The sequence below is a fragment of the Pteropus medius genome, unplaced genomic scaffold (genome assembly GCF_902729225.1).
Source record: "Pteropus medius unplaced genomic scaffold, Ma_sr-lr_union100, whole genome shotgun sequence".
Lineage (NCBI taxonomy): Eukaryota > Metazoa > Chordata > Mammalia > Chiroptera > Pteropodidae > Pteropus > Pteropus medius.
In genome coordinates, this window is record NW_024340849.1 from 29891822 (window position 1) to 29916468 (window position 24647).

Here is a 24647-nt window from a genome sequence, read left to right on the forward strand (position 1 = left end):
AAAAAAAAAAAAAAAAAGCAGAACAAATTGCAAATCAATGACTTTTCTTGGACTCCATCAAAGAACTGAGGTTTCAGGGAAAACTATTACCCTGAACTCTTAAGAGAGAGGCAAATGCAGAGAATCACAGTCAAGATATACTTATATGGAACAGAAGCCAATGAAGGCATGAACTGGAAGGAAGATTTAAATGGTTAATTTAAATGGTTAGAGGCTGATTGCAGACTAGTGTGAATGAGAAATTCTTGGCCTTACTTTGCGGGCACTCCCACACTTTTAGAGGTATTACTTTTAAGAACTCCTCCAGGTTCTCATGCTACAGATCTGAAAAAGAACCTCTTACAGAGATATACTTGTATAGGTCACAGCCCAGAGGCATATGCCTACAAATTTAATAAAAACGAAATGGAAGTTTAGGTTCCTTGGAAGTCACAAACTACCAAAACTCACACAAGGAAAATTGATAACCTGAGTTACTTAGGTCTATGTCAATTAAAGAAATTGAATCGATAATAATTAACATTACAGAAAAAGAAAGTACCAGGCTCAGATGGTTTCACTAGTGAATTCTATTGAACGTTTAAAGAAGAAGTGAGACTTAATCAAATTCTGGCTCCGTTGAAAGAATAGTTTCTGAGGTCAGTGTTTGATTTTCATTCTGACCTCAGAAGAACTTCTCCCAGGTGTCATTCCTCTGTTCTCTCCTGCAGACTAGCTGGTTTACAGTTTAGCCTACGTCTTGAACATTCTCCCAGTATCTGCTGTGTCCAGCAAGTGGTAAATCCTGCCATGTCCAGCACAGCCCTGGAAAATAATCCTGAGTGGGATTGGGAGGCCCACTATCCGCTGATGATGGAGTAGAGTGCAATTTTATTTTTGCAAATTGCTTTTATACAATAGCATACATTTGCTGGCTAAAATAAGATTATCCCCACCTAACCTCTACATCCTACTATAATCATTTGCATTTCCATAGATTACCCCCATCCTACACAGCCTGCTATAATCATTTGCATTTCAACACCCGCGTTGTTCTCCGATCAGTTCCAACTTCTCTATTCTTAGAAGGATTTGTAGAGGTGAGGCAACCTTTGGTTGGCCTCACAGATTGCAAGAACCTTGTCAGCTAACAACCCGCTCTCCATAAGTACCCTTTCGCGGCAACCTCCACTTTTCTTCAGAGCACCTTTAGGCTTGAGCTTCTGTCTGTTGTAAATGAAATCAGTTCCTTGAGGAAGAGTTTAAGAGCTACCTGTTTTATGGCCTGTTTCTCCCCCACCCCAGCAGACGAAATCTTTGAGCTGGGGCTGTAAAGCTGAGGGTAGGAATAACTGACTGACGCACCCACTCTAAAAGGACACACCCACTTTAAAAGTGAGCACTGGGTAGGTGGGGGCCAGCAATCTGGGCACTCTCCACTTGCCTCTCCTGGCATAGAACCTCTGCTTCACAAGCAGAGGAAGGGCAATTGTTGCTTTAATATTTCTGGCATACTACATTCAAGCTTAGAACTTCTGTTTCATTAGTGGAGACTGGCCAGAAGAAGGGAGACCCACCTCTCAACCATACTCAACAGGGACTTAACCTCAGTATTCCTGACTCTTCTTTGGGGAGTCTGTGTGTACACATTAGACAGAAATGCGCTTTCTCACCTTCATCTAGTGACACTAACTTCTCTCCTTGAAACCAATAATAATCAGAATTTTGACTATAGGGGAGCTGAATATATATATCCAAATAATAAAATATCTCTACTTATTGCTAATTTACATTATTCTACTATATTTATTTTTTAACTAGAAATGAACCGAGTTGGAAAGCCGATTAGGCTTATATGAACATGTCTAAGGGAGAGTCACTGAAGAGAGAAGAATGTAAGCAGCAGAGTGTTTTTAATTAATGATAAGGGCTATAAGATATTAAATTAATAGATTAGCATGTCTCATATCGTTCTCATTATTTTGTCAGAACAAAATACGTAGTGTTAAATGCAGTTTTAATATGCCACTGCTTAGATGATGTCAGCATTCAAGGGGCTCCTGCAATGTTTACTGTAGCAGATTTTACATTGATAACCTTAACAGTTTATAAAATGCTGGCACATACATGATGGTTTTTAATTTATTTTCTCTTCATAATCCTGGAAAGCAGATAAAACTGAGGGTTTACCCAACTGAGAGGTGAGTGACAGAGCTTGGGCTCAAATCTTCACCTATTCCTAGTTATTACTTCATCTGATAATCTCCCAGACACTATATGTTATTAACAGACATATGCCTATATTTTAATAGGACTTCTTTACTCTGCTGCTACATCATCTCTATAGCAACTGCATTTAAAGTTTAAAATCAGTGAGTCTGATAAGACAATAAGAGATACCGTAGTTTTAAACTCTTGTTTAAAGATAAACTGAGGTATATTAAAAATTTTAAGAGTTTATTTGAGCAAAAATTGATTAGAATGGTGCGGCACCAAAATGGAAGTTGTTAGGAGTGCTCCCCAACAGAAGCTCAGATTTTACAGAGAAAGGTGGAAACCAAGTAAAGAGATTATTGATTAGCTAGAACTGAAAGCCTAGATGGCTGTGATTGGTTGGTTGTCCTTAAGTTTCACATTTATAACCATAAGGCATTTACAGGCTTAAATTTGGGTTTGCTTATGTAGGTGTCATGGTATCAGAGTCACTTCAGTGTAATGTCCTCCTTGTTTAATTAATTAATTAATTCAATACTCCAAATGCTTAATCTCCATTCTTAGTTGGAACATGTCTCTCTGACCATAACTTTTTACCTTGATTATGGAAAGTTGCCTTTCAGAGGAGCTATCTGAGTTTACCTCTTTTGTAGTTGTTAACACCTGATTACAAATGTTTCCTCTCACTAGAATTAGCATAGTGTTGGGCACATACAAGATAGTTAAGGAATGTCTATTGGGTGAAGAATGGTTGACTACATAAATATGTATAGTTCTACCCCCTCTTAATCAGTTTCTGTTTTCTAGTTGGTTGATTTTTTTTCACCCTTGTTTAGCCTCTTGGTCATTAGCATTGTGCCTTTTTATCTCTTTGTATAAACCACCATCAATGATATCCTTCTAGGCTTACTAGTATTCCCAGAAGAACTGAAGTAAGTGGGTAAATGTTATATCAAACAATTTTCAAGAAGAAACATTATGTCAATGTTATTTTATCTTAGGGAATTAATAAATATTTGCTTAATGAATAAATAAAGGAGAAAACACTAAATTTTCTCAGTGATGCAGATAAATGGGCAGAGACAAAATCCAAAGTAAATTCTGTTCCCTAACTCCAACAGAAGCAGGAAAAGGTAACTATTACCAGAGACTACATGATTCTATGAAGGTCTTTTGCAAATAAGTAACTGGGGGAACTTAAATAAAATTTAACCAGTCCTCTAACAGCTGACATTAAGGTTGGAAAACATTTTTTAATGTAAGTTTTATTTACAAATTTTAAAACATTTATATATGTTAAATTTTATATTTATACATTGTACATTGCATATTATATATTATATAACATGGTACATGATACCATTAAAATGATACTAGTAAATTAATGTTTAATCATATGTAAAAAAATTTACTATACATTAAGGTTATACAAAATACGTTTCTGTGTTTAAAAAGTCAATATCGACATGCTCATATATGTCTAGAATATTCTCTGGAAAGATGTACATCAAAATATTAATTATGGGTCCTCTAGGTAATGAGATTGAAGGTGACTTTTACTTTCTTCTTTGTACTATTTTATCTGCATATTTAAAAAATAAATAATTTTTTTGAAATATTAAAAAAAACAAAATAAAACTGTATATTTATTTTCCACAATTTGTAGTGGAAGACAAGAAGGAGATGATCCATTGTTCTAGAATGATACTCCTGTACTTCTAGCAGATAAAAAAACCATACAATCCACTTATCTTATCTAGTTTTTAAGTTTTAAAGAAAAGTGGAATTAATTATTTTGAAATTTGCTTACATCAGCTACTTGGAATTTGTTCAATGTCTCTCAGCAAATTAAACATATGTTAAACTAAATCGAACACCTATTTTTAATATATTTCATCCCTAATGAAAACAATAGTTCTACAGAACATGGTGATTATCAACTGCTAAAATTCATTAATTACATTTTTTAAATGTCACCATATTCTTAAAGTAAAATCAAATTGAAATATTAGTCCTAATACTAGTGCTTTTTTTGTTTGTTTTGTAGGGGGAAATTATCTGGGGATTGGGGGATAATCCAAAGGGAGCCTGTAATTTTTATGATGTTATTGTTGACAACATAGTAATATTATAATAAATGAAAAAAACATAGAATCAAGAAATTATATAGAGCTTGAATTTTTACTCTATATCATTATTAATTCTACTGTATAATAGTATTATTGTTGTGCAAAAATAGTCAACCAATTAAACAAGTGATGTCAAGGTCAATGATGATAAGTAATATGATTCATAATTTTCAAATGGTTATATTCATAATAGATAATCAAGGAGGACATCAACATCCAAGGGATGAACTGGGCTGGCTAAAAATTTTGGTAACATCTAATTTATGGGTTTATCACTTGGCTTCCTTGATCATGTATGAGGCAATTTCCTTGTAAACCCTAGGACCCCAGTTTGGGTAGTGGCCCCCAAATGAAACTTAAGCTTATAGTTGTTTAGAAAAAACATACTTTCTCTGATTTGGAGACCCCAAAAGTGAAAAAGATGATAAACATACAATTGAATCATTTAGGCTTTTCTACAAGATAAAATATTATTATAAAAATAACAATAATTAATAACTGTCTACTTTCTAACATTTGCATACTTATTGTAATAATCATTATTTAGAAAACTTGTTAAAATATATTCAAACAATTAACTACAATTTTATATTTTCCTCACCAAACTTTATCTGCTTCCCGTCTTGCTCTTTTTTTCCTTCAATATTTCATCTGAAAGTTTGGATAATCACTCATTTTAAACTTTGAATTAGTCACATTTATTCTGTCTCCATTTCAACTCCATGTCTCATATTTTAAATCTTATTTACAACTCTTTAGGGGAAAATAATTAAGTTGCCTTTCTAAACACCTATTATTTATGTGAAAATGTTAAGTAACTATAAATTGTAACTGTATTTTAGTTATTGTTATTCTCTTCTTTTTTCCAAGGAAAAACTGGTTTGAAAGTAACAGAGAAAAGTAATATAGAAGTGATATAGATCATTGCTACCATTCATGCATCTTGATATGACTCACATTTGGCGGGAAATAAATGATTAACATAACAACTTCAGCGAGGCAGCAACATTTACTGTTTCGATGAAGAAATAGCCACAGAGGAAAGACTTTCCTGGTAAATGAAAAGGTTTTCTGATATGTAGTGATTATGTACACTGGTTTTTGAAGTCAGGTAAACCTGAATTATTTTTCAAAACTCTATTAATTTTTAATCACACAACTGACATGAATAATTTTTTTCTGTAAGAATTCAAACACAACAGATAAATATGAAAGCTCCTTTGACTATCTCTCTTCACTCTTAATCCTAGTCCCTTAGCAAAAATAACTATTGTTGTTGTGGATATATTCCCCCCAGTTTTTCTAAAACTTATATAGATGTAAATATATTATAGCTGTTAGCAGATATACATAGACCTCCATGGAAAACATATGCTTTTTGTTGATATTTTATTCACTCAACAGTATGTGTCAGGAATGTTTTCATAGCTAGCAATAAATACTAATAGTTGTTTTCATTTATTTGCTAACAGTACAAATAATAACAAAATAAATATCCTCGTGTCAGCTTTTTTATGCAAATATAGGAGGAATGTTATTGTTGACTTATGGTGTGTTGACATTTTTCATGTTTACTGAGCACTAATATGCCTGGCACTCTTATAACTGTGAGGTGGCTATTATTTCCTCATTTTCCAGATCATGAAACTGAGGCATAGGGTGTTTAAGTATTTTTATTAAGAAAATGAAAACCAAGATATGATATATTAAGTAACTCACTGAAGATGATATGGAGATTCAATGGCAGAGCAGAGATCCAAGCCCAGAGTACATCTTAATTCTTGACTATGTTCCTGCACTGTCTCTGGAACAGATACCACCAAACTGAACAAATGGTTAAACAAATTTGCACTCTCCCTAGTAGTGTGTGTGAGTTCCCCTTACCCCTCACCTCACCAATATGTGACATTATAAAATGTTTAAATATTTGCTGATTTGATGGGCAAAAATTAGTATCTTGTTATAAATTTTCATTTCCCAGATTTTTGGCATTGTTGAACATCTTTTAGTTTATCAGACATTTGTATTTCCTTTTCAGGGATTTATTGTAAATGTCTTAAAACTGAATAATTAAATGTAAAGTGAAATAGATCCATACTCTGGATCTGGATCTCTCTCTCTCTCTCTCTCTTTCTCTCTCTCTCTTTCTCTCTCTCCCCCTCTCTCTCTCTCTTTCTCTCCCTCCCTCCCCTACACACACACACTAAGGAGTTAATATGTGTTTCTATGTTTAAACAAATATATATATGAAAATACATGGTCTGTATGTACACCCATATAATACAAACAAATGGTTTACGACATATAAGGTGGCCTTGTTTGTTAATGAACAATACATTCTGCATGGATTATTGCCAGCTAGCTCCATTGTATGCCTTTATATGTCCTGCCCTGGGAGAATGACCTCTAAGGACCGCACCAGGCTGGCTCCTTTGCCCTTTGGCTTCTAGTTTAATAGAAGGAGCTGCAGGAGTTCAGAAGGCAGTGGGAGAGACAAGCTCAGCATTTCTCTCTTCTCTCCTGCTGTCTCACTGTGGTCATGGTGGTAGCTGCCTACTCCATGGCCCCAGCTCCTGTTGGGCAGACCACTTTAGAGCTTCAGCTCTCACAGGATTCAGGTTGTAAAATTTTCTCCCCTTTTAGGTCCTGGACTTGTCACAGCTTCCAGCAGTTCTACCTCTTGGGTGTTGCCTATCCCTGTCACTCTGATCACTCTTCTGCAAGTGGTCCTTTCATTACAATCTCCTCAGTTAGATGATTTTGATTATCTCATTTATTTCTTGCCAGGCACAACTTCTAATTAGAGTACTAATCACATTCTAATCTAAGAGTAGCTAGAAAAATCTCTTTTCTGATTTTGGTCCAAATCCTCTTCTTTAGTAAATCAGATTCCACATAATCTACTTATTTATTCCACATTGAGCAGATTTATGCCAGTTAGCACCATACTGAACATTTGTGTATCTCATAGCTATGATTCTTTCTGGCAAGAGTACAATTTGATGTTTGGATAATGTCACAATTTTCTGTTACAGGATACATGTCTGTCTCAAATAACATATATATTCTTTGGAAAATTTCAAACATATACAAAATTAGATGGAATAACATAAAGAACCCACATATACCTTGAACTCAATTTCAATAATTATTAACACATAGTCAATCTTATTTCATCTATACCTTCACTCACTTGCTATCTTTCCATATTATTTGAAGAAATTTTAGAAATTATATCACTTCTTCCACAGAAATTTTGGTAGATGTCCTTAATATCATTAGATATATAATGTTCAACTATACAGTTGTCTTATATTACACTTTTAATAACTTGGATTAATTCTCCACATTTCAGTTGATTATGTCTTTTAATTCTCCTTTAATCCATTGGTTCCTCACCCATTTCTCTTTTTTCTCTTGCAATTTGTTTGTTGGAGACATAATCGTTTAAAGGATATCCTACAATTTGAAATTCGCTGTTTACATCTCCATTGTGTTTTGCAATATGTCTCCCTAAACTCTGTATTTCCTATAAATTAGTGATTGGAAAGTGGTAAGGATTTTTATCAGTTCTGGGTTAGTTTTGTATGTTTTTAAAAGACCATTTAAAAAATGGTGTTGCATTCTCCCATCAAGAAATATCTAACCTCTAGTTGCCTCTCTTTTAGTGATGTTAGCAGCCACTTATTCTCAAAGCCTAGGTTTACTTGGAGTTGCAAAATGGTAGTGTCTGTATTCTATTATTTCTTCTTCATTTGTTGTCCAGAATACTTTTGCTAAAAAAAATCTAAAGGTAAATTTTTCTTTTATCTACTATTTGTTTACCCAGTGGTATAATTCATACTGAGAAGGCAGGAGAAATGTTCAATTCTTTTGATTACTATTTTAAAAATATTGAGTTGGCTCATTATATCCTCCGGTGGTGACTAATTTCTTTATTTTAATATAATTAGGAATTCATGAATTTAAACACATTGATGTCTTTCAGTTATTATCCTTAATGAAAATCAAGTTGTTCCATCTTAGGCCAGTGGAATCCTCTTCAGATTGGCTATACATCTTATTGACACAACCCTAATAGCCTTTGATAGCTTTCTTGGTATCCAATATTCCAAATTCTCTTGTACATTTCTGGCTCTAGATCTGGAATCAACCTCTTCTCTCAGGATCCTTGTTGCCATTGGTTTGCTCTTTGTTTCTATCCTTTCCATTGTCCAAATTCAGGCAGAAATATATAAAATACATTATGAGTTCTTGTTTATACCTTTAATTCAAATTTAGATCTACATTTTAATCACCTTTTTCCTGCACAAAAATTAGGTCTCAAGAACATTGGCAATAAGAATTAGAGTATTACATAATTTTGTTTTGTATTCCAAAAATGTATGTATAACAGTTTCAGGATTCCATCAGCGGCACTACCACCAAAAATGTGATTACTTAAAATAGTTGAATTATTATTAAGTTTCTAGTTCTTTTTGTCTTAAGTTATATCTGAGTCAAATTTTTATGCTTTGAAGTCACTTAGAATTGTGCCTTTTAATGTAATTATGCCACAGACTGTATTCTCATTTAGGTTCAATTGTTTTATTTTATATTCAATTTTTTTGAGTCTCTTTGTTAAAATTTAGTTTCATAATAATGCAAAGATATTTATACAATTTCAAACTCAAATCACCAATCCTTGTGTTTCTATTTCTTCAGTGCTTTTGGTTATCTGAAGCTTACTCCCTAGCAGATTTCTTAAGATAGATACTTATTTCTTAAATTCCTGGATATTCATTAAAAATTCATAGCTTTTATAGTAAAAAATGATTATCTGATATTTTTTATTCTAATTCTTTTAGCACTGAACAGTACCCCTTACAGAATAGAATCCTGAAAATGGCTTCTTCCTGTATACACATGGCACATGCATAATATGTCCAACAAGGCTGCCCTTTTCTAATCAGGGACTTCTCTGATAGGTATTTTAGTGATTCTTCCTAATTCTCACATCTTTCTTTTTATATTTGCATTGAACTTCAATATATATGTCTTTCATTCTGCACATATCCTTGAAACTTTAAAATATTAAAATTTTATATAGATTTGATATTCTCTTAAAAGTATATTTTAAAAGACCATATTTTAATTTATGCGAACAATGTAAAATATGTATAGAATATGTAGGTATATAGTATGTATAATTAGGGATATACAGTCAAATTATATATAACAGAATATTTACTATACATGTGTGCTTATATAGTAAGCGCACATATATTATACCCGAAATTGAGTCTTTCTTCAATTTCTATAATATATTTAAGTGAAAATATTCTATAGGCAATTGTAAATGCATACATACATACTACACACACTCACATATAGTACAAAGTATATAGTCTGTTTTATATACATAATTTGACTATACATTCCTAATGATACATAACCTACAGACAACACACATACACAAACATATCTATAATGGTTTTCTCACAGTCTAAATCATAAAAATGGTCACAGGTTCCACAGAGACCAGTATTTTTAATTTCTTTTAGTCAAGATACTGTGTTAATAAATAGAATCAAATTAAAATGTGCTTCCCAATGCATATCTCCTCTTAAATGTTATTTTCAAATGCTTCTGAAATATTTTCACTTAATTATACCCAAAACTGAGTCCAACTTTCTCCTTCACCACTTTCTTCTCTCACACACATATCACACACAATCCACACACATATCAAAATATCACCCCAAAACAATTTCCCTTCATATTTATCATTTCTATCTTGACCAACCTTATAATCCTCCAGGCTCAAAACTTTTTCATCATCTGTGATTCTTCTCTCTCCTCTTTTATATCTTCTATATTCAATCTGTCATATCTCCCTTGGGAAGACTTCTTGGATTCACTCCTTAATCTCCAGTTCTGCTACATAGTTGCTAGTATGCAGCATTTATAACACCAAAGCCATGTTCTGAAATGAGACTGAGTTTTGAAACAACAGAGGCTTTGGTTCAAGGCATCTGGCCCGACCATTTACTATTTGTATGATTTTATTAATGGATTAGTTTCTTCGTCAGAAAACCTAGGTAGTATTAATTCCTTACAAGGCTGATATGAGCACTAAAGAAATAAAAGTCCTAACAAGAGCACTGTGTCTGGGATATAGTAGATGTTTATTAATGTGGAACTATTTATTGCTGGGCTCTTATTATCATGCCTAACTGTTTCCAAATATTCTGCTTTCTTCCTCTTTTAACAACTCTTGGCACTTAAACAGTAGACAAGACCTGTCTCTAAAAACTCTGTGTATCTGTTTTTACTTTAAACTGGTGAATATAAAGAAATTCAGCTACCAAATAGTCTATTCCAGACTATTTTCTCTCCTTTATGTGCCCCATATCTGGACTGAACTTTTATGTTTCCCTAATCCTGATTTTCGCATTGCCCCCGTTACAGTGAGTGTGGATCTTGGTTTTACTCTCTGTCCTCATGCCCCTGCATGCTCCTGCATTAGTAATCTGTTTAGTGATCCAGTTCTTCCTTGACCAAGGCACCTGCTTTGCTCTTGTCAGTATCTCTTCTAAGGGCTGGATCTTTCTTCTCAATCCTTGCTTGTTAATTGGAGCTTTGCCAACTGTTGGCAGATTTTCCTGATATAAGCTACCAGTGCTGCTTACCTTCATGTTCAGGTCTCTAAATATCATATGATTGTGCATTCCTCACTAACTCTCTTGCAAACTTCATTTGGTTCATGTTGGATTGCCTTAATAATAACCACCTCATAGAACTTCTGATTGTCATATCAAGAATCCACCCCAAATATGCTACTGGGTTTATCGGCTCAGTGTCTAGTCCTTCTGGTTCAAAAATATAACTGTCTTTATTTGTTCTTTCTTCCTAGTTAATTGACAAGGAGACGTACCCTGATATGTGACATCATTACCTTGTCCTTGGAGTTTTGAAACATCTCACCTTCTCTTCCTGCACCCAGATATCTTTTTCTGTGCTCAAAGTATCCAGTCGACTAAAGCTAGACTATTCTCCAAAACACACAGCTCTTGCTTTGTTTTTCCTTACTCAAGGACCTCCCACACTTCCCTGTTAGATCATTCTCATGTTTTAAAGCCTGTCTTTGAAGTTCCTTTGTAACCTGACCCTTTTTAGAGAAATGATCTTACTTCTACAGACACCTTTCATTCCCTCGGCCCTGTCTACACTCGCCCTTATCAGTCATATTTATTCTTATTATCTTGCCATTGCTTATGCTGTTCCACTCAAAGGAAACATCTTCCATTTTTCCCTCTGACAAATACCACCTTTCCTTGAGTCCCAGCCAAGCTCCATTTTTCTCAGAAGACTTTTCTAACATTGCGTCTATCCAAATTCCTCTTTTCTTCTAACAACTCCTACAGTCTACACAGCTCCACTTACATTGATAATGTAATTCATTATGCATCTAATTAAAATATATTAGACACAGTTCAGTTAATGACCTTTACAGAGTAGGCCAAAGCAGAAACCTGGCAGTCATTCTAGAACTTTCTTCAATCCTTCCAGATTATATTCTTATAAATTTTCCCAAAACTGTCCTGAACCCATTCCTTTCTAACTATTTGTACTGACCTTGCCAAAGTACTCCCCATTTCTCTCTTGGTTAGCTGGACCTTCCTCCTAACTGGACTCTCTCTCTCCAGTGTTAACTCATAAACATCTATAATCTATATTCCATGTAACAACTGGGGCAATCTTTCTAAAAGGTGAACTCCCACGTTTAAACCCTTCAGTGGCTCTCTTTCTCTTAGAGCAAAATCCAAACTCATTCACATGGCTCAAAAGACCTGTATGTTTTGGCCCCAATCTACTTCCCTAGGTTTACTTTTAACATTTCCCACCTCTCCCCATCCTGCATCCTTTGTACTGCATGCTCCAGGACTTCTGAACTCCTTGTAGTTCCTCTTGTAAGCATTCTCTATCCCTTCAAGGCCTTTGAACAGGTTAGTCTCCCCTCTGCTAGGAAACACTGCCTTCCGTCTGGCCCCCTTCTCCTGGCTAACACTCTTCTTTCCAGTTTCAATCTAGACATCACTTGCTTAGAGAAAGCTTCTCTGAGTCACCAAATCTGGGCTAGCCTACCCTTTTCTGTTCTTCTGTACCATAGTTTGTCTCTTCATACAACTTATCACACTGCTGGTGATTACCTCTTTACTACACCAGTTGGTAAACTCCCTAAGGATAATGACTGTTGTCTATCTTATTCAGTATCACAGTTGCAGGCACAAAGTAGGCATATAGTAAATACTTATTGAAAGGAGAGCAGAAGAAGGTAAGGAAGGAGTAAAGTTTGAGAGAAAGTAATGAAAGAAGAAAAGAAAAAAAGAGGGAAGTAAAGAAGGAAGGGAGAGGGAAAAGGGGACTGCTTTCACATCTAAGCTATAAACTCTTCAAAAAGCAGGCAGAATCTATACCTTGTACTTCATTTGAATAACCCGCAGACTCTGTTACCTATGGTCTTTGTAGAGGTTCTCATTGCTGGAAACTTCTCCTTCCATACAACCACAAGCCTGGCTCCCTTGCTTTATTGTACATTTTACTTAAATATGGCCAGCTCTTAGATTTTTATTTCCATCCATTCTACTCTCATTCCCAGCATGCCCCGTCACATCTTTTCTCTATTTCTTATATAGCATTGATTGGCTCCTAAAATACTGTATTAGTTTTCTACTGCTGCATAACAATGCACCACAATTTTGGCAACTTAAAACAATACTCGGTTATTAGCAAACATTCTGTAAGTCTCAAGTTCAGCATGCCATGGATGAATGCTTAGTGTCTCACAGTGCTGAAGTTAAGGTATTGGCAGGGCTGAAATTTCATCTGGAGGCTCTGGGGAAAATCTGGTTTGGGGCTCATTCAGGTTGGCAGAAATCAGTTCTCTGTAGTTGTAGAAGTGGATCTATTTCTCTTGCTGTCAGCCAGGGGCCACTCTCTGCTCCTAGAGGATGCTCTCAGGTCTTTGCCATATGGCTCCCATTATCATCAGCATCAGAGAATCTTCTACACATGAATCCTGCCACACTTCTGAATCTCTGACTTTCCTTTTTCCGACCTCCAGATGTAGATAAGGGTTTATGTTATTAAGTCAGCCCCATCCAGATCATCTCCCTATCTTAGATTCAACTGATTTGGCACCTTAATTACATCTACAAAATCTCTTTTTTCATATAAGGTAATGTAATCATAGCAGTGATTTCCATTATATTCACAAGTTCCACCCCAAGCTCAAGGCCAGGGCATTACACAAGGGTAAATGTCACTGGGAGATATTTTTGAATTGTCTACCACAAATACCACAGGATATCCTTGTTCATTTGTTTATTGGTGTCAGTCTCCCTCCATTAGAATAAGAAGGGAGACTTTCATATGTTTTGTTCACTGCTGTATTCCTTTTGTGCTTAGAACAGTGTCTAGACTATCAAAGATGTTCAATATTTCTTGAATGAATGAATGTCTCAGATGCACAAATATAACACCTTGCCATAATCTTGCAAGTTTTTTGAGAAATTTGTGAGATGCAGAAATGAAGTTTTAATATCTAAGTGGATATTATTTGAACTCATTTATTTTTGTAATAAATACTTCATAATTAATTCTTTGTGTCAGAAGAGATAATAGTGGTGGTAGTTTTCTATGTATGTCCCCTTTTTGTCACCTTGAGCATGAAGCAGAGCTATCCTGGCTGATAATGAAACCATTCATAGTAGCTTTTATAAAATACCAATGTTACATTTACTTTGATTTTCTAGACCTTGAAAAACCAGAAGTTGGCATTCTCTTCTCTCTCTCTCTCTCTCTCTCCCTTTACCTCTCCCTCTCTCTCCACATACTACCAGGACACTAATAAGAATTGATTTAGCATGGCTTTAATTCAAGCCTTGAACTCCCGTTGGCCTAATGAAAGAATTAGTTATGCATGTAGGGTGAGAAATTAGGTTTATATATAGCATTCTAAAATAAAATAAAAAGTGAAGCTATAGCACAAGGTACTATTAAAATGAAAGAAATATATTAAGGTGCACTATTCTGGTAAAATAACACATTCTATAAAAGGAAAGGAATATATTAAGAAACTCGTACCTAAATATGAAGCAGTTATATTCTACATTATAGAACCAAGGTTTTCAAAAATGTGAATCAATTTCTTCTTTCTAATATGCTTAAGAAAGAGGAACTAAATTGGAGGTATCACAATACCTGATACCAAACTGTATTACAAAGCTATGGTAATCAAAACAACATAGCACTGGCACAAAAACAGACATATAGATCAGTGGAACCCAGAAATGATAGCCCAGAAATACACCCATGCTTATATGGTGAATTAATCTATGACAGAGGAGGCAAGAATATGTAATGGAGTAAAGACAGTCTATTCAATAAATGGTGTTGGGAAAACTGGACAGATACATGCAAAAAAAAAAAAAAAAGAAACTAGACCAACTTCTTACAACATATAAACTTAAATGTAAGACCCCAAACCATAAAATTCCTAGGAGGAAACTAGGCAGTAAACTCTTTGACATTATTCTTATTAATATATATATTTTTATATGTTGTCTTGGGCAATGTAAACAAAAGGAAATAAACAAATGAGACTACTAAAAAGTTTTTGCGTCTACAAAATGGAAAGAGAATCTATTAAATGGGAGAAGATAATTGCTAATGATACATCTGATATGGGGTTAATATTAAAAATATATAAAGAACTCATGCAACTTAACACTAAAAAACTAACAATCCAATTAAGAAATGGGCACAAGACCTGAATAGACATTTCTCCAAGGAGAACATACAAATGGTCATTAGACATATGAAAAGATGCTCAATGTCATTTAATCATCAGAGAAATGCAAATTAAAACCACAAGGAAATATCACCTCACACTTGTCAGAATGCCATCATCATTAAGTCAACAAACAACAAATATTGGTGAGGATATGGAGAAAAAGAATCCTCATGCACTGTTGATGGGATTGCAAATTGGTGTAGCCATTATGGAAAACAGTATAGAAATTCCTCCAAAAGTTAAAAATAGAACTACCATATGACCCAACAATTTCACTTCTGGGTATATATCTGAAGAAATTCAAAACACTAGTTTGAAAAGATATATGCACCCTTATGTTCACTGCAGCATTATTTACAGTAGCCAAAGTAGAAACCAACAAACAAAAAAGCAACAACAAAAAACCAACCTACATGCCCATCAAAAGATAAAAAAGATAATTGAATAAAGAAGTGGTACATATATACAATGAAATATTACTTGGCCATAAAAAGAATGAAATCTTACCATTTATGACAATGTAGATGGACCTGGAAGGAATTATGTCAAGTGAACTAAGTCAGACAGGGAAGGACAAATACTCTCACTTATATATGGATTCTAAACAAAATAAACAAACAAGACAGAAAGAGACTCAGAGACAGAGAATAAGCTAATGGTTGTTAGATGGAAGGAGGTTTGGGAGGTGGAGTGAAAAAGGTGAAGGCAAATTGGTAGTTACAATATAGTCATGGGAATGTAAATAAAGTAAAGCATAGGGAGTATAGTCAATAATATGGTAATAACTATGTATAGTGCCAGGTGGGTACCTGACCCATCAGGGGGATCACTTTGTAAGTTATATAAATGTCTAACCACTATGATGTACACCTGAAACAAATATAAAATAATACTGAATGTCAACTGTAATTGAAAATGGTGAAGGGGAATAAGAGGATCAAACTTCCAGATATAAAACAAATAAATCATGGGGATGTGATGTGCAGCATAGGCAATATAATTGATAATATCATTATCATTGTACGGTGTCAGATGGTTGCAGGACTTATCATGGTGACCACTTCTTTAGGTATGTAAATGTTAAATAGCTATGGTATACATCTGAAACCAATACAATATTGTATGTTAGCTATAGTTTAATGAAAATCCTTTTTTAAAAGGACCATACATAAAAGGAAAACGAATTGCGAAGGAAAAAGTAAAGCTATTTTCATTTTTAGTAATGTTATTTTTATAACGAAAAAATAATAAAATTGGAGGTGGTGGGAAAAAATGAACTATGTGAAATTTTTACCACCTTTATCGAGTTTGTGGTCAATGAGTGGGTTGAAAGTATTTTATTTTTTTAATAGACAAACAAGTACAGACAGAACTAATTTCATTAGAGAGAATAATAAACATGCTTAATCCATATTCTTTTCAAACCACATAGCATCAAAATATCAATAGATATAAAACACTTTATCCTGCAAAGTCAAACAGTCATGAAAGTATTACAACTGATCCTTGAAAACAGCTAGATCAATGAAGCATGGGGAAAATTACTTGTGGAATAAACAAGTGTGGTATTTATCTTCTCCTTTCAGACTTATCCATATAATTTAAGCATTAGTTTTAGTAGATAAGTGATTTAAAAATCTGGAAGATAAAATGTAACTGTCATATTCTTTATATTTTATTTATTTTATAAAGAAAGAGAAAATATAAACATAATCATGTCTGTTTGATTCATAATTCAGCCTTTAAACATAGATTGTGTAAAATTACAGTGAAACAATGGGTAAGTATAGGTAATGATCAATCACAGAGGTGATTTCTGTTTTTTTTAACTTGTATTTTCAGATTGGCTTTGTAATAATTGTGGCTTATAACTTCTGTTCTAAAAGTTCTAATGGAAATAATGCAATTGTTATGATTGTGAATATAAAATTAGATATTTTGACACAAAGCATTTTCTGTCTTGGAATTTTATTATGAACAGTAAAGAAAAATGTTGTATTAAATAAGTAGTAAGTTAAATTGCTGGGAAAATATTTTATACCCTAAACATTATAAAGAAATTTTGTCATAATTCTTACGTTACAACTAGTAAAAGGCCTGTTTTTTTTAGTATAATTTTTCATATTCGGAGATTTACTTTTCATATTCTCCAGAGTATAACGGCATCTATGCAGTGTTTTCTTATTTTTGGAAAGTAAATGTAAAGAAAACACTCTTTCTTTCACCATTTTAGTCCTGGTAACCACTGTCTGGGTATCTGTCCACATATATCCAATAACCTCCATCACTGTGGGTAATATTATGAAGTAGAAGGCATACAAATAAGGATATATAGGCTGTAGTTTTGTTTGTGTCATTAACTTGTTATTTATCTGTGGACATTTGAATTTTGGGGGCTTCAGTAGTCCTATCAGTAAAATAATAATTTTCTCATATATTTTAGATATGAAATATGTGAAAATTATTTAATTCATATAAATATACCATTAAATGGGCCATTTAAATATGATTGACAAAATCTTTAGCCTCTATAAACCTAGTCATTAATTTGTTTCTTAAGAAGAGGAAGTAGGGAGCAGTAGAAGGAGCAGTTCTTAGGATGAATCAGATCTACATTTGGATCCTGGCACCATCATTTACTAGCTGTGAAATCTCAGGCAAAATACTCAACCTTTTTTAGTAAGTCTGGAAAATAAAATCAGTAGCTTCTTTTGGAGTTTTGGATATTAGAGTTAATATATAATGTATGTGGCACACAGTATATAGACTTAATATAGGTGCACTTATTATTAGATGCATGATCTTCTTTCCTCTGTGCTTTAGGAGAATATTTCAGAGCTGGAAACAGAATGAATATCTGTTTCATCACTTTATATACTGCGAGCTTAAGGTGGATTATGGAAGCAATATCTGTAGGAATATCTGCAGAGTAGTTATAATATCTGGATGACCTTGAGTAATATCTTTAACCCCTCTAGTTTCTCACCTGTAAAAGTGGATAAAATACCATAATACCAAAATACCAATATATATATATATGTATATATATATATATATATGTATGTATTTATATATATATATGTTTTGTTCATATGTATATATAGTCACTTAGCACTGTACCTGGTACATAGTAAATGATTGATAAACAAGTAATTGTTTTATTAAACTTGGTAAGGATAGAAAGCATGCATTTTTTCCATTTTTACCACTATTCATTATACTTGCTCCATGAATTCATTTTTCTTCTTTCCTCCGTGAGATCTCTGACATGCACTATAGATTTTCTCATTCTTTTTGAGTCACAAGAACAATCTCATCTGAACAAAATAAAAGCCTCTCCAATGTAATAAGTAGACTTTTAAAGTCACTCAAGTTAAAGTACCTCCCTGTTCCCAGCTAAGACCAGGAAGCCTACAGCAGAGGAAGGGAGCAGGACTGACTTATTATCCTCTTGTTTATTTTTCTTCCCCTCTTCTTCCCAGTTTCATAGCTGTCCCTCATCTAGTATCTAGGGTTTCTGAGCCCAGGAAAGAAGGCACTGGGGAAAAAGCACTGTACTGCATGGCTGTTTCTTTGGGGGATGCACACAGATGCTGACTCTTTCTCTCATGAATGCACTTTTTGTGACTTTTAGAGAGCCCTCCAAGGCATCCCTTGTCCACATAAATGCCTCTCTTATGGCTGTACATTTCCCACTCTCCCTTTACCTGCTGGTGTTTTGGCTTCTACCCATCATATATTATCTCTGTTGGGATCTCTTTGTTCTCCGAAAAAGTAATCCTCTTGAGGAGAATCCATTTCAAAATGAACTCAGGTTTGTATTTTCCAAAGATTAGCAACAATTACCTTAGCCCAAGGGAATATTCATGCTTCATTGCCCCACTGTTTGTGGAAACAGTTAATTCTCACTTCTGTCCCTCACCTCCTTTTTCTTGGTTCCTGCTTCAGGCCCAAATTCCGTGGAACACTCGTCAGACTCTCAGAGTGATCTTATTGAAGCTCCTGTGGCAGTGTGTCAGTCAATGCTCATCCTCCCTTGCAGGGGCTGGGTAGGGGAAAATAAATGCAACCCACAAACAACTACCCCCAAACTCAATTCACTTTCTTTTGACCTCCTTATTTTTCAGACTTTTCTTTCCTTAGCTTGTCTTAAGAGGGAATCCTTTAACACTTCGAAGACTCTCTCCAAAGTTCTCTTCTCCCCTCTTCTATAGGAGTGAAGGTGGGTAATCTAAAGTTGGTAGAACCAGTTTCACAGTCCAGTAGCATGTTTTGCATGTAGTCTCTCACTTTAGGATCTGGAAAATATTTGGTAACTATCATATTGTTCTTAGACTTTCAGGCTAAGCCTAAGGCAGAATAATTCTATTTTAGCTTTTTGTTAGAGATATTAAATATTGTTACTCAAATTAAAGTTGGTGGCCTCATGCCCAGATATAGCACCATTCTTTTTTTTCCCTGCTGCAAGAGCAATTAGATTAATTTTATCGAGAACAACAACGACGAAAAGAATCATCAACAATTGGGTTGCTTGTCAAATACTGTCAATTTTTTTCTAGTTTTATTGAGAAATAATTGACATACATTACTGTATAAGTTTAAGGTGTACAGCCTGATGGTTTGATTTACATATATTATAAAATGATTGCCACAATAGGTTTTAGTCAATATCCATCATCTCATATAGATACAATAAAAAGAAGAAAATTCTTGTGATGACAACACTTAGGATCTATTCTCTTAACAATTTTCTTCTGTATTATACAGTAGTGTTAACTATATGTTATATGTTGCATCCTAAAACTTATTTATTTATCTTATTATTGGAAGTTTGTACCTCTTGACCACCTTCCATCAATTCCTTTTCTTTCAAACCCCTACTCTGGTAACCACAAATCTAATCTCTTTTTCTATTAGTTTGTTGTTTTTGTTTTTAGATTCCACATTTAAGTGAGATCATACAGTATTTGTTTTTCTCTATCTGACTTATTTTACTAAGAATAATGCCTTCAAGGTCCATTTATGTTGTCACAAATGATAGGATTTCCTTTTTTTTTTTATGGCTAAATAATATTCCACTATCTACATATATCTCACAGCTTCTTTATTCATCTAACAATGGACACTTAGGTTCTTTCATGTCTTTGTTATTGTAAATTATGCTGCTGTGAACATGGGGTGTAGATATGATTTTGTGTTAGTGTTTTTGTTTCCTTTGGAGATATTCCTAGAAGTGAAATTCCTGGATCATATGGCAGTTCTATTTTTAAGTTTTTGAGGAACCTTCATATTGTTTTCCATAATGGCTGTACCAATTTACATTACCACCAGCAGTGCACAAGTGTTTTATTTTACCACATCCACACTAGCATTTGTTATCACTTGTCTTTTTCATGATGGCAATTCAAACAGACATAAGGTGACATCTCATTGTGGTTTTAATTTTCATCTCCTTATTCACTATTGAAGTTAAATATCTTTTCATATACCTGCTGGCCATTTATGTACCTTCTTTGGAAAAAGTGTCTATTTCGGTCCTGTGTTCATTTTTAAATTATTGTATTTATTATTATTATTATTATTATTATTATTATTATTATTATTATATTTTTTGCTATTGAGTTGTATGAGTTCTTTATATATTTTTGATATTAACCTTTAGTAGATAAATGATTTGCAAATATTTTCCCATTCCATAGGTTGTCTTTTCACTTTGTTTTAGTGTATATGCGGCCAAAGCGAGAACTCATTTCACTTTGTTGATGTTTTCTTTTGCTGTGTAGCTTTTTAGTCTGATCTAGACCCACTTACTTATTTTTGATTCTGTTGCTTGTGCTTTAGGTGTGATTTCTAAAAATCACGCAAATAAGTTTTTTCCTTTGTTTTATTTTTCAAGTTTTGTGGTTGCAGGTCCTACGTTTAAGTCTTTAATCCATTTCAAGTTAATTTTTTGTGAGCACCATTCTTTATTTAAAAGACATGCAATGCCAATATCCATAAAAGAGAAAAAAACATTAATGGTAATTTAAAACTTTAAAAAATTTGTTCACACCTAAAAATCCCAAACTTGGAATTACATCGCATCAATTGTGCTATCACATTATTATTAACTAGCATATTAATAGTTATGAGAGAGTGTATCAGTAGATCAGCAAATATATTTAGTTTTTATGAAATATGAGAGATAGAATTAGAAGGGATAAACAAATGGCTTTCTTCAATTAATGTAGAGTCTAAAGTTATATGATCAGTCCATAGATTTTTTTTTTTTAAATAACATAGAAGGGTTTCTCTGGTTACATAGGATTACTTTAAAACCCAATTCTTTATAAACACATTTGAAAGCATTTTTGTTTGCTGAAATAGTCTATGCCATAAAGAGATATTGTAATCTTTTCTCTGATGTAGACATGGTCATAGAACCATTGTACTTGTTTATAGAAAATTTATTCCTTGGTGAAGAAATTTCTTTTAAAAAACCAACCAACCAACCAACCAACCAACCAACCAACAATCAGACAAGAAAAGACATTATTATCTCTGCAAGTCTTTAAACAGTTGAGCATATTTTATGTTCTAAGCACTATGCAAGTGGAGTTCATAGTTTAGTCAAGGATGATAGGAGTAAAATAATTGTCAGCAGTGGCAGAGATATTGGGGAGGCTAGAAATATTAATTTCAGAGCTTGAATTTCAGTATGGTCTTATATAAGAATTTGGGCGGGGGAAAGAGGGTCATCCATAGAAAAGATTAACGCTAAAGAGTTGACATGAAACTGGATCATGTAGTCATGTTTACAAATTTAGACCTTATCTTAGAAACAATAGACAGTCAATTAAGAATTCTAAATTAGATAATAATCTTATGTGTCGACTTCCTTTATAGACTGTAAATCCCTTGATGGCAGGGTCCATTTTGTCATGCTTTCAATGATATAAACATTTGTTCCAGTGTTGTACACAAAGTAGCTGCTAAAAAAAATGCTTATTAATAATGATGAGGAAGACTTGCTCCTAGAACATTAATTTTTTTAGAGCACATAACTAAACATAGTCCCCTATGAGCTACTGGATTTTAGGTTAAAAGAGAATGTAATATATACTTCTAAAAAATTTGAGTAATTTTCTCTGTATATGAGATGGAAAAAATAAGGGTGGTGGAAAAAACACTAACTTTAAGTTTTTATTCTCTACTTGAACATATCTACTTCCTGTGTGACCTTGGTTCTCAGCGGTCTTCATCTATGAAGCAAAGATAATGACACTTTATTCATAAAATTGTTGTGAATAGCAGACAGCAAAATGAGTGTAGTAAAATACCTGATTCAATAAATAATAGTGAGATTTTACATATACATAATATTTTAAATACAGTTGACCCTGGAACAATGTGGAAGTTAGAGGCACCAATCCCCTATGTAGTTGGACATCTATGTATAACTTTGGCTTTCTGAAGCTTCACTACTAATAACCTACTGTTGTTGACTGGGAGTAGTACCGATAACGTAAACAATTGATTAACACAAATTTTGTATGTTATAAGTACTATATACTATATTCTTATAATAAAGTAAGCAAGAGAAAAGCAAATGTTATTAAGAAAATCATGAGAAAATATATTTATTGAAAAAAATCTGTGTAAAGTGTACCCATGCAGTTCAAAACCATATTGTTCAATGGTCAACAGCATTTTTGTTTCATGACCTAATAAAATGTTTTACATTCATGGTACCATTTGTTCAAATAATAGAAAAAAATCCATTTTTTTTTCTGATTACAAAATAACAAATAGAACTCAAATTGTAATTTTTTTTTTCCAGAATTTAATTTTAGTTTATTTTCCACATGGTCAGTAAGTAGTAAAATGTTGAATAAAGTTCATATACAAATCATCTGTGTAAGAAAAGACAATGAATTCAGACACTAATAGGTGAGGGACCAGGAGGGAAGGTTATGTGGGACAAAACTGTATATGTTCTGAAGAAAAGCTCTTAGTGAGGGAACTCACTTATTTAAGCTGACTAAACCCAGGGTTCCTTTGGAAATGTTAATTATAGCGTGTCTAAATTTTGTTTTGAGAACATTTAGTTGAGAAAAGTTTAAAGTAATTTCTGCAAATAATAAAATTTATGTGCTAATAGTTTAACATTAGCAGTGAAAATTAAAGGTAGAAAATAGATTGTGTGCTCATTTCTTTTACTATAAAAACAACCATTAAATATACTTTTATGTTCAAGAAAAGAGAGAGGGGGAGAGAGAGAGAGAATTCCTAGTTACTCTATCATTTATTCTAAACAAAATCTATAAAAAATATTTTTAATGAATAAAAGCGCAAGCAAATTCATTTATCATGTGGCTCTTTGACCATCTAAGAGATTCCATCATCATCATCATGATTAGAAATTGCTCTTTCACAATTTCTCTTTTTTAAAATGTTGGTGTTCCACATGGATGACTGGAAAATAATATAGGAACAACGATAGACCATGGCAGAAATAATGGAACAGCAGCAAACACAACATATACCAGAAATACATGTCCCTATAGTTACCTCTTCATCCTTAGATGTCAGCTCAAGATGATCTTGAAAAATTCTTTTCTTACCCTACTGTTGTGGACTGAATCGTGCCCTCTAAAAAGATATGTTAAAATTATAATGTCCTGAGGGAGAGAGATTTGGAGACACAGAGACACAGGGAAGAAGCTCATATGACAACAGATGCAGAGATTGGAGTGATGGAGCTACAAGCCAAGAAATGCCAAGGATTGCTGGCAACTACCAGCAGCTAGGAAGAGTCAGACACTCTTTCTTAGGGCCTTCAGTGAAACCTGACAACACCTTGATTTCAGACTTCTGGCCTCTAGAACTTCTAACCAAAGGAGAGAATAGGTTTCTGTTGTTTCAAGCTACCCAGTTTGTGGTTATCTGTTACGGCGCCATAGAGAACTAATATACCGCAGACTAGGGCTATTTCTCTGTGATAAGTCTCCATGAACGTCTATTCCTCTTCCTCAAAGCCCTTTCCAAATTGAAGTGAATGAATTAATGTATAGTTAGTTTTAAATGTCTTTCTTATCTATTAGAATGTAAACAAGACATTCCGAGAAAAGGAATCATACATGTTTTGTTTACCGCTGTATCCTCAGCACTTCTTCATTGCCTAGAGGAAATAGGTACTCAATGATTTTTTTTTTAAATGCAGAAATGAATTTATCTACTGTGTTACCTGTTAAATAAATATATTATATCATAACTTCGTATAATTCTGAAGTCAAGTCTATCAGTTTCTATGTCAGTTAGAAATCTTTTAGATATGTTCAGTGGAAAACAAAACTCAGTTAAAACAAATGAACAAAAGAATTATACACTGGCTTTATCTTAAAAGTTCAGTGGTACAGGCTAGCTCTGAGTGAGGACTGATCCAGCCAGCTGTTTAAACAATATCACTAAGATCTGGCTTTTCTGTCCCTCTGCTTTGCCTCCACATC

The 24647-nt window shown here is 33.7% G+C and overlaps 1 protein-coding gene across 22 annotated transcripts in view; it reads left to right on the forward strand.

The window, feature by feature from the left end:
* The window catches only part of NOL4 (nucleolar protein 4), a 438717-nt gene that overhangs the window by 7768 nt on the left and 406302 nt on the right, over window positions 1–24647 (forward strand). For all 22 annotated transcript variants that reach the window (XR_005648861.1, XR_005648862.1, XR_005648863.1 and 19 more), the window contains exon 2: window positions 5193–5376. The gene's annotated coding sequence lies outside the window, so the exon portion shown is untranslated. The remainder of the gene's footprint in view (window positions 1–5192; window positions 5377–24647) is intronic.